The sequence below is a fragment of the Phragmites australis genome, chromosome 22 (genome assembly GCF_958298935.1).
Source record: "Phragmites australis chromosome 22, lpPhrAust1.1, whole genome shotgun sequence".
Taxonomy (NCBI): Eukaryota; Viridiplantae; Streptophyta; class Magnoliopsida; order Poales; family Poaceae; genus Phragmites; species Phragmites australis.
Genome location: NC_084942.1, coordinates 23190532 through 23202744, shown reverse-complemented (window position 1 = coordinate 23202744; position 12213 = coordinate 23190532).

Below are 12213 nucleotides of genomic sequence, written 5' to 3'. Positions count from 1 at the left end.
AGAAGCTGTACTTCTGATGCATCTGGTTTGCATTTGAATGATGATGGCGCAGTGTTATTATGTCTTTAGGGTGTCTAACGATTGTGTTCTTTTCTTCAACTTTACTTCTTGCTTTGCAGGTTGCATTTCATTTTTGGGTTCACCTTGATGTGGGCTCTAAGTGTGATTTTAATGGATTGACCACTGAGGTATGGCTCCTTGGTGTTATTGGTGCGGTGAGAGATATGTGTGTCTGCTTTGATGCCGCGAAGACATGGATGGCAGTGAGAGCAAAGCCCCACCCGCCGCTGCACTGGTCATGCCTTGTTCAGCCTCTGTCTTTCTTTTGTGCATGAAGCAGCAGACTAGCAGAGCAGAGTTGTAGGTGTGTTTTCATAGCTAAAACGATCAACTTAAGATGACTTGCCCCGTGAGGCCATGAGAGCAATTCTTGATGCTGAGACGAAAATGGATGCATGGATGTATGTATAACTTGCCGGCTACTGTATGACTCATATTTGCATTGCTCTTTTATATATTTTTTATTTTTTAATTATTTATTAGTGACGGGTTAAATTTATTAGTGTTAACAATCATTAGTGACGGAACCCATTACTGATGTGTGTCATTAGTGACGTGTTTGGAGTGATAGGATTTTACTCATCACTAATGAGGGTTATTATTCCTCACTAATATGGATTTCTGATGTAGTAGGAGGCTGTCAGGATCATTGCCGATTTCCGACATGCGGTCCGATAGGTGACCATTCCAACCCGTCTATTTGCGGGGAGCACTTTATGTGCATTGCCAAAATGATTATGTTATGAGGTATCCATTCACTCCTTAAACATAATTGTTTTATTTGGACTTTGATTTCTCCCTAAACAAAATTTACTCCCAAATCTCTCAAATTCTTTTATGTAAAAAACCACATCATTTTTTGCCATGAAAGGGTCTAGGTCGGCTACGTCGACCCGTCTGGTACCATCGAAAAAAACTACTGCTTGTATGATTAACTAACATGATTTTCAATTATCTAATCTTTGCAGAATAACATTGTCGAATGACAGATACCAAATGATTGAATCTCCAGCAGGGAGCAAAATTGTTGACAATGGTGTTCTTTACTTGGGAAAATCGGATAAAGGGATGTACTCTGCGTTACTCCTACTTTGGGATGATAGGTGGCCTCAATTTCGAGTTTGGTTGCATGATAAATCATGCGGTGAGATGGAGTGGGTGTTGAAGAGTAACATCAGCCTTCAAGCGGTGATGGAAGATTTCCCTTTTGACATTGATAACAAATACAGCTTACCGTGGACCCTTAACTACCAGAAGGATTACCAGAGGGATGTGAACGAAGCACCGGCAGAAGAGGAATTCGAATGGGACTTTGACAATGGTATCATCCTTAAAACCAAAGATAATAATGGTGTCGAACAATCTCTGAGGTGTAGGTGACCCGTGTATGTATACGTGGGACGTACCATCGCAGGTACTTCTCGAAGCTCGGCCCGGCGAAAGGACGAGGCTCCTCGATGACATCCTCAAAGGCATGGGACCACGCCGAGAGGTATGGCGCCAAGCAATCTGCCCAGAGGTTGTCACTCGGTTGTCTCTTTCGTGTATACCTGCAAGTCAACTACGTTAAATAGACTGTCAATGAGACGAATGCTATGGATTATTTATTTAATTTTAGTTACCTGTAGATGTGGTCTGGAATCATGCGAACGTTGACGAGGGGAAAGGCCTGGAAGCGTCCGAACTACCTCATGACGTGGTGAGGTGAGTACTTCTCGACGTAGATGTCGAAGATGAGCGGCTTCTTCGTAAGCCAGTACTTCTCGTCGCGGCTACACAACGGAGACAGATTAAAAGACGCACGGGCCAGTGTTTTAATTACTAATAAAAATATAAGTATAAAAAAATTATCAAAAAGCGAGATCCAAAATCCGTAGATCAAAAACAGTAAAGTTTCACCGTACTGTCTCCCTTTCTTCTCCTCTCCTCTTCTCTTCTCTTCCTTCTCTTCTCTCCTCTTCTCTCCTCTTCCTTTCTTTTTGTTTTCAAGTTAAAATGAGCATTTTTCCTGAATTTTAACCTTTATATAGGGGTGAAGAGGAGAGAAGGGTGAGCAGGGGCGGCCTCTAACCACTCCCTGAGAGGGCGGTAAGGGTGGAGAGTGCGGGGGAGGTCTCTACTCGCCCTCTGAGAGGGCGATTAGGGTGATTGGCATCAGGGTGGACCCCACCCGCCCTCTGAGAGGACGGTAAAGGGGGTGACAGTGCCACCATGGTATCCTTATCGCCCTCTGCAGCCTTTTTAAAGAGCGGTAGACGTTTATTTCTGCAAATCTTATCATCAGAAGTCTATTTATTTGAATATTTAATAGAAAAATATAAAAATAAAAAAACTTGCCGTGCAGCACTACTGACACTATATGGTGGTCGTGTAGCACATTATTGAGTTTGTAAAAATCAGCATAATACACACATGCACAAACAATGATACTACTGAATACTGACACTATCATAATACTACTTATCAACCTACTGACTAATAACTATTAAACAAAATCTACTGATACCATTAAATAACTACTAATACTCTGATAACTACTGACGACTATTGAAACAAACTACTAAACAAAAACTACTATACTATTGAACAACTACTAATACTACTGATAACTACTAACCCAATTACTATACATCTGATGACTTAAAACTATTGAAAAACTATTGATACTTACTTAAACAAAACTACTAAATAAAAACTACTGATACTACTAAATAAATTTTATTGTCTTTGACAATAATGATTAAATCCTTTTAGTTTTTTTCCTTGTATATCTTTGGATAAATTTCATGATGTCCTCGTTATATGTTGAAACAGTCCAAGCAAGGCCCATATGGGTGTGCTTGAGGAGGTGGCCAAAACTGTTAAAAAGCAGCCCAGCAACATCCAAGACCGATCTTTCCATCTCGTGTGGGCTGGAGTGGGTGTGAGGTACGGTGGGACGAATTTTTTTATTTTTACATTTTCTAACATTAATATTTAAATAAACAGACCCATATTATAAAGAATTGCAGGAATAGTATTTTTAGAGGGTGATAGGAGGACTACAACCCTTTTAAATGACGGTAAGTAATCCACGGTGGCATCCGCATCCCTTACCGCCCTCTGAGAGAGAGGTTAGACCCCACTCCTGCCTTACTGCCCCGTACCCCCTTACCGTCCTCTCAGAGGATGGTTAAGACTTACCGCCCCCTGAGAGGGCAGGTAGGCCCCACTCCCGAGCATATAGCATCGTACCGTCCCTTACTACCCTCTGAGAGAGCAGTTAGGCCCTTTGCCACCCTCTCAGTCAGCGGTTAGTCCTAGCGTGCCCCCACCCTCCACGCTATAAAAGGTTGAAATTCAACCAAAATAGTCATTTTAATCCAAAAAAAAGAAAAAGAGGGGGAGGAGAGAGAGGCGGCGCGGCGAAGTCCTGCTGTTTTTGTCTCTGGATTTTAGATCTCAAGTTCCAATAATTTTTTTAGACTTATGTTTTTATTAGTAATTAAAATACTACTAGATCTTGGGTTTAACGATATAACAGTAGTTACATTATATGAGACCTAGGTTTAGCAAGGTAATCAGAAAATAAGGTTTTTCTATCTTTTGTAGTATATTGTAAAGATCTAGTTCAACATGGTAGGTTAGCCATCAGATGTATAGTTGTATTTAGAGCACGATAGTTTCAATTATCTAGATTTTACAAAATAGTGATGTAGGTAATAATTATAGTTAATTTAAAATTTTATTAAGTAGACGGGTGTTTAATTAGTTTAAATTGGTTAGTTTGCTTAAAAGCAATATTGATCGTAGTGAATTAAATGTATTGTTAGGTGACCATTAGTTCTGGTAATTTTGTCAGAGTTTCGATAATCAGAAGTATAGTTTTTCGGTATTAATGTTGGACATATTTTCGAATGTTTCTAAGTATGTCTGATAAGCTATATTTTCAGATATATTATGGTGAAGATTAGATTGGTTATGATTCTAGCGGTGTAGATTTTTCTAGATTTCAGCAAGTCATCAAGGGACCTAGTAGAGCTAGTGAGAGAACCATAGTGGGTGTGTACAAGTGACTGATGCGCTAGTTTCAACTAGATCCCCAACAACATGAGCTTAAGCTAAGAGCTGTGCTAAGTTGTGCTACTCCCGATTAACGTGACATCTACTTAGAGGTAGTATGTAGATATAGCATGTGAACGTGGTCTCCATCTTGTTCTGCTAGTTAAGGCGTACCAGAAGGATCCAATAGAGATAAATGTTGGGGAAGTAGTAGCAGGAACAAGTCGGGCAGTGGTGGATGAAGCAGACCCGAGAATTGTGGGGGACGAGCAGGACGTTGGGGATGTGCAGGAGATGCAACCGAGGGGTGTAGCTGATGAGGGAGAGCACATCTCTAGCATAATTGAAGAGATGGAGACAGAGGATCAGGAGCTCGAGGAAGCCATTGCCCATGAGGATTCATCCGACGAAGAGGAAAGTGCTTCTATTCCTGCAGAGTGGAGGAATCAAGAATTTTAAAAGTTAGTGGTCAGTGATGGGTATCAGACACCATGGGAATATTATGGTAATGAGGTGTCCCAGTGTGCTATGTATCCTACTAAGGAGGTTGTTATTGATACAGTTAAATATTGGTCGTTGTCTCTTCGGAGGCAGTTCAAGGTTATAAAGTCAAGTAAAAGGGAGTACGATATCAAGTGTTTGATGCCTGATTATCCGTGGTGGGTCCATGCATTCTGTGGAAAGTGGTTGGCCATTTGAAGTGCTCAATAGTTAGGAGCATAACTGTCACATTGAAAAAATAGAGTTCTCCCACTAGAACATGTTATATGTTTTTGTTACCAATATTATGTACGAAGAGATTGTGGATAAACTTAACTATGATCCATGATCAATAATCCGTATTATTGAGGAAAGATTTTAGTACACAATAAACTATACGAAGATATGGAGGGCAAAACAGAAGGCTATTGAGATGAGATTTGGGTCATACGAAGCATCATATGACAACTTACCATGTCAACTAGCCACAATATGTGCGAGAAACCCTGGAAGTTACTTTGACATCAACCATTACTCCTCGAGTGAAAAGCCTGAAAAGCGAGTATTGCAGTATGCTTTCTTTGCATTTGCAGCAATCATAAAAGCATTTAGGCATTGTCAACCAATCATTTGCTTGGACGGGACGTTCCTCACTGGGAAGTATAAAGGATAGATATTACCAGTAATTGGAGTAGACGGGAACAACCAAGTGATGCCACTCGAGTTTGCCTTTGTGGAGAGAGAGAATGGGGATAGCTGTTATTGGTTCTTTGAGCGGATGAAGCATGCTATTGGTTTGGACTGGTCTGATGTATGTTTCATTCATGATAGACATGCAAGACTGTTATAGGCTTTGCTGGATATGCAATCTGGCAGTGTTCGATATTGTGTAATAGCAAAGTGGCCTGACTTGAACAGCAGGTGGTGCATGAGGCATATGGGTGCAAACTTTTACAGACAATTCAAAAACAAGCACTTGATAAATCTTTTCAAGAAATTATGCAGCCAAAACCAGCAGAGAAAGTTCAACGCACTATGGGAAAGGCTAGACGAACTAACCATGAAACAGTCAGCCAAGGTAGCAGACACCGGAGAGGAACCGAATGCTCTTGGACCCATCCTAACAGACACTCCCTAGATAGTAAGGAGGTCAGGGTCATATGTTAGGAACTTCTCGAGTGGATACAAAATGATGCAACAGAAAAATGGGCTTTGATGTACGACACTAGAGGGGAAAGGTATTGGATAATGACAACTAATCTTGATAAGGTCTATAACTGGGTTATACGGGATATGAGGTCCCTCTCTCTCGTTGCAATTGTTAACGGTATTCCGCATGGAACTTGCAGATATTTCATTGATCGTTACGCAGCTGCCTTAAAGGCAATGGCAGATAACCATATGCTCTATGGATCGATGCTCTGTGAGTACATGGAGAAGGCCACATAGAAGGCACATATGCACCGCACAAATTATGAGGGAACTGTGGAGCACAGGTTCACTATATTGTGCCAGGATAAGGGTCGTAGGGGTGGCAAACATGAGCATCATGTGCAAGGGTACGTGCTTAGAAATGGAAGATGCATATATTTGTGCTAGAAGCCACAATTGCTACACAGGCCGTGCACACATGTCATAGCTATATGTGGGGAGTCCAATATGCTACCCCGACAATATGTTTCCCGCTACTTTATAAAGGATCAAATACTGAATACATGGAACCATTAGCTTTATGGCTACGACACTGTTGATACGTTTACAAGTGATCCAAGCCTACTCGGGCCATTGGGACGAGTACGTTGCATTAGCGATATGTTTAATTAACTTATCATTTTTTAACATATAACCTCATATGAACTGCTATAAACTAAAAAAATCCTATTTCATGTTTGTTTCAATAGGCTGATATCTTATATGATATTCATAGGGATGCGGCTAGAGCCATGGGACGCCTCAGACAAGGGATCCAACTTAGTGCGGCAGATATAGCAAGATTTGTCAAATGGGTTTTCGACAAGACCGCGTGGGCCCTGAAGCTTACCTCATGCAGATCCACAGCTGATGTCGTTGGTGCCCCTTCCAGGTCTAGTGGGGTCCATGCAGAGTCATCCAAGAGGTCTGATGTGAAACGATCTGTACTGGGGCTGGCATCCACACCGCCACCTCGACCACGCCCTCTAGGGTTGGTAACAACAAGTACGCCTTATTCACACACACATCGATTAGAGATATTCTTTTATTACCGATGCATTTATTTAAAAAATATGTTAGATGCATCTACACACTTAACGTCGCAGAGACCTAGACCATGGCCAGTGCCGACACCTTCACCGTTCGCATGCCTCTCAAGTAATATGCGCCAATATACTACCTCATTCAATATATTCAATACTATATCTAATATAATCATCTGTATGTAGGTTATTACGGTGATGGAGTCGGAACGCCTGCATCTGCACCTCCATCATTTGCACCCTACTTCGGCAGTCAGGCATGGCCGTCTACAGCTGCCCCTGCGTACCATATATGTACAATATTGAATTTTACTAATACATTCATTTTCACATTTACCTTGTCTAATAAATTCAACCATTAGTAGGCCCCATGAGTGATTATGCATGGACGACGACGGTAACATCGCAGTCACCATACCCGAGTTAGGAGGATGAGCTTGGGTTGAACCTCGCGTTCGACATCGTGAGGGACTTCTTTGGGGGCACATCAGACAACAACGTCGTCACACGGACCTAGTTGGCCAGTGCTCCACTACCGATGCAGCAGACCTAGCAGGTGGCCTCAACACCCGTTATCGTTACGAGGCCTACCAGGCAGGTTGTTCCACTAGACAACCTGACCTACTCTAGGGGCCATGTGAGGGCGAATCAGCGGCAGCGGCAACAACGATAGGACCATAAAGGTGGGAACAACCGATGCCAGTGGGGGAGGCAGTTGTAGGATTTCATCTTTGCTTTCGTAACTTAGATGTTTGTTTCATGATGCATCTTCGATTCACAAACTAGTCTTAATTCGAATGTATCACCTTTCTATGTACTACATGTTCAGACGTTACTACTTACCATGTCATTAATGCATTTCTTAATCCCATGTGACCGCACTCTAGTGGCTTTTCAGATTGACGAAACCACCTTTTATGAGCGATGTGACCGCATGCTGCCACCTTTTATGAGCGATGTGATCACACACTACCAACTACTCAGCGTCCACTGACCCCTTGCTGCAGGAAGGCATCTAATGCATTCACTATACGCTTCAGTGCATACAGATCGAGTACTTCATCTCCACCACAATCTCATTGTAGGTCAATTATCAAACTACAGGGACCCATCATTGCATCGCACTGCAGCATTGAATCATGCACATGTTTTTTCCCAACCGCTATAGTGACGCGCGATGATGAGTTTTCGAGAGTATCTGATGCCCTTTGTCAATATAAGACACCTCCATCTCAACCATCCAAACACAAATAACAATAAGCATGGCGGAAAGAGGTCGATGGAGAAGGGCCATGCAAGTATTTGAAGGTCTTCCACCAAATGATCCAAGTAGGGACGCGTTCGCCAACTGCTTACTGCCAAAAGGTATGCCGAGGCCCGAATGCCATTGTGGACGGACATGCAGTGTTCGGTGTTCCCATGACTTGGATACCTTCAGTAGGAGGTACTTCTGTTGTTTGAACTTAGATGCGCTTCCCAAAGAGAGCAAAAGAATCATCAAGTGACGAGGATTGACTCTGGTGCAACTCCACTGTAGGACAGCTATTTACTTGCCATAAGGCGTGTCAACATATTATGCTTACGTTTTGTATCGATCATGATACCTAATGTCACAAAAATTATAACTTTCCAATGTGTGTGCCGTATGGTAGTTGTAACTATGTTATGTAACCGTACTCGAATAAATTATCACCAGTCGTTATTCTACAAACCTTTTTTACCTCACATATTCCTTCCCCCCCCCCACCCCTGATGATGTGCCTTCATTAGCTACATGACGAAGGGCATATACGACATGTCTAGTCTTCCATATTCGTACATGCCTACTTTCTATGTATTATATGTTCAGACGTTACCACTTACCATGTCATTAATGCATTTCTTAATCCCATGTGACATCATGCTACCAGCTTATCAGAGTGAAGTCACCTCTCGCTGTCACATTTTCAGGGAGATGCAACCCTTCGCTGTCAGTGTTTCAGATTGACGTAACCGCTCACTGCCACTTTTTCAGAGTGATGTGACCGCACGCTCTCAACTACTCAGAGTCTAGTGACCGCTCGCTGCTAGAAGGCATCCGATTCATGCACTATCTCCAAATTGCATACCTACACTTGGTCCATACACCATCGGTCCCTGCTTATAAAATGCGAGGCCGAGGCAACGAGAAGGTCATTACATCATAGTTTTTCAAAACAACACTAGCATCAGATAACTAATACCAAACCATGGTTTCCTACTCAAGTAGACATTTCTTGTGGACATCCAAATTCTCAATGATAGCCCTACAGACTACGAGAGAGACCCAAGCAAAAGGTGACAATGTGTTAAGAAGGAGAACCTGAACAAAGTGTTGTCGAAATGGCAAACCATGACCCATTGTCCATGTTTCACCACGGAGGAATGGCGGCGAACGGTAAGCTATGTGACCCCCATGGACCTTAAGACACACTTGTTAGATGCCGTTAGAAATATATCAGGATGTGCGAATTAGCCAACATAGCAAAGTGTTTTAGCAAGCAAGCACACACACCATATTTATGCACTCTCAGCAGTACGATGAGCACATTAAGGTACGCTCATCGTTATTACATGTCCCAATTATCTGTTAGGTTACACTTATAAGACACGTTTATATTTTTATATGCTCTTTTTTATACTAGGTATTCCCTCGTGATGAAGAGTTCCTGAACAAACCCATCGATAACATTTTAGGGCTACATCTGCTCTTCGGTGATGGCTGTCTATCCGAACATAACTGGAGACGTAGAGGTGGTCATTCGAGACCTTCACACCATTGCAAAAGAGGCGGTGGTTCAAGCCATCGTGAAAGAGATGGTCGTTCGACAACCACCACAAGAGGACGTGCTTCTATCACTTCCACCACAACCGAATGGGTTGGTTCCGACGATGATGACTCCGTACTTACTCCTCAGAGAACTCCATGTCATTGTGAATTCTCTGACGACGTGACAGATGACTGGGATCCTAACTTTGATTATTTTTCATATACATCAGCACCACATAGACCAAAATCCTCAGAATACGATTACCATTGGATGGCCCGGGAGATAAGGTATAGACAACTTTAAGGGCCATTTTTTGTTTGTAATGTTTATGCTACTAATTATTGTACTTGTTGAATTTAAGGTGATTCTATTATTTTTAATCTATTAACTAAGTTATGTATGTATCTTAGATGTTGCTTACATGCTATTAGTAATATTAATCATCAAAAATCACTTAGGGGACTTAGATGCACTTTCAGCTAACCGTCCTTATAGGGTGGCAGAGGTGCAAACCGCTCTCTAAAAGGGAGATAAGGGGGGTACAGGGTGGTATGGCAAGGGTGGGGTCTAACCGCCCTCTCAGAGAGCGATAAGGAATACATGTGCCACCGTGGCATGCTTACCACCTTCTAAAAAGGTTCCAGCTCTTTCAGAGGACGGTAGGTGTCTATTTCTGCAATTTTTTTCATCAAAAGTCTATTTATTTAAATATTAATGTTAGAAAATTTAAAAATAAAAAGGTTTTGGTGGGACGGAGTGTGTGCTATCTGGTTTGGCGTCGCACACGCGGAGTCCAACAGACCCCATAAAAATACTCTAGTCTAAAAAAAATTAAAACTGGAGCTCTCCAAACATACCTTTTTTTACATCTTCTCTTTTCTTTGCAAATTAAGAGTCTGTTTGGCGGAACTCTAACTCTAAGAATTTTTTGGAGCTGGTCATTCCTAGCTGCAGAAATTCTTGGAGCTGGAGCTATAGACAGATTGAGAGTCTTTGGTTAAGATATCTTATTTTTATTTTGAACTGAAAATAAATATTTAAATAACTTCATTTTAGTCTAAAAAATCAATATTTTAAATAGATCTCGGAACTAGAATTCTACTGAACATGGTCTAAACATGGTGCACACTACGATATACTAGTATCATTTATGTGTAACCAGGACCCAGTGGTTGATTAACCTCACTATATGAAAAATAGTCATTAGTGATGGGTGATAACCGGTATTAGTGACGGGTCATGTACCTGTTACTTTTATCGTGTTACTAATAATAGGTCATTAGTGACGGGTGATGACTCATGATTAATGAGGTCATTAGTGATGGGTCCAGGTCGAAGAGAACTATGTTCAATCATAGTGACGGGTCATAATCATGATCCGTCACTATTGACTAAACATTAGTGACGAATTGATGAACATTTCTCATTTTTTAAAAAAAGTTAAAAGAATAATTTTTTTCACTCGAGCCATCCCAACGAAAGCTCATCCCATATGCCTCACAAGTCACCTTTTTTTCACATTGTTTTCAAGTTTACGTGCTATGGGAATCGAACCCGCGACCTCCTCCTCGCGTGTGTAGCCACCTTACCACATCTGCTATCACGTAGTTATGATACAAACTGGATATTTTATCCTTTTAACATTCTTTATCAAAGGTTATTAGTAATGTGTCATAACCATAACTCATCACTAATGACTAATTTTTCCAAATTTCGTATTCTAGTGCTGTTGAGGTGAGAAAAAATAAGAGAAAAATAAAATAAAAATAAAAAATATTTGTGAATACCGTCATTAGTGACTCAAATTGATCATTAATTTTGGATTACAAGTTGACCTGTCACTAATAACTAGGATAGGACGACCCATCACTAATGATTGGTCTACGACGACCTGTCACTAATGACTAGCCTAAGACGACCTGTCACTGATGACCTTATCATTAGTGACAGGTTACAACTTGATCCGTCACTAATGACTAACCTAGGATGATCTGTCACTGATGGCTGATGACGGGTCGTAACTTGACCCATCACTATTATCATCAGTGACAGGTCATGTTACGACCTGTCACTAATAATCATTCATCAGTGACGGGTTTATATCTAGTTTCGATCAGAAGGCACATTAGTGACGCGTCTTTATTAGACCCGTCGCTAATAGAATATTAGTGACGTGTATTGAGCAGTCATCATTAATGTGGTGTGTTCTTTGTTGTTTTCTTATATAGTGACTTTGAATTTGCATGGAAAAAGATAAAAATATTATAATATAGACATGTCTATTGGTTTACAAATGTAAACGTATTAATCTAAACTAGACCATAGGGGCATGGCCTTCATGCCTGTTAATAATAAAAAATTTAGTTTTATATTACTCATCTATGTAAAAAAATCTCTCCCACGTATGAGTTACGAAATTGCATACACAATCATTTACCATTTGGCACCTATTGTTGTCGCCTTGTTAAAAAATTTCTACCCCTGTCCCTACTTAACACCTGGGACATCTTTGTCTGACAGATGTACTCAATCATCGGAAATTCTGAACGGCACAAAAGAACGACGACCGTTTCTTTTCTTTTCTTTTTCTTTTTACTTTTGCGAAAGTA